At 40.3% G+C, this 236-nt stretch overlaps 1 pseudogene; it reads left to right on the top strand.

The window, feature by feature from the left end:
- Positions 1 to 236, top strand: part of LOC105554150 — a 158309-nt pseudogene that overhangs the window by 786 nt on the left and 157287 nt on the right.

The following is a 236-nucleotide window of genomic DNA, read 5'->3' as shown; positions in this document are numbered from 1 at the left end:
TTCACCTCACAGAGTTACATCTGTATTTCGTGGACTTTTTGCTAGTCTTTTTTCTGTGGAATCTGAGAACAGATATTTCGGATTCCTCTGAAAACTATAGGGCCAAAGGAAAGATCCTCCGATAACAAAGAGAAAGAAGCTTACTGAGAAACTTATTAGTGTTCTGTGAAATCATCTCACAGAGTTACAGCTTCCCCGCAAGAAGCCTTTCGCTAAGACAGTTCTTGTGGAATTGG

This window comes from Mandrillus leucophaeus, unplaced genomic scaffold (assembly GCF_000951045.1).
Source record: "Mandrillus leucophaeus isolate KB7577 unplaced genomic scaffold, Mleu.le_1.0 Scaffold63, whole genome shotgun sequence".
Taxonomy (NCBI): domain Eukaryota; kingdom Metazoa; phylum Chordata; class Mammalia; order Primates; family Cercopithecidae; genus Mandrillus; species Mandrillus leucophaeus.
This window is presented reverse-complemented; position numbering and strand designations above follow the sequence as displayed.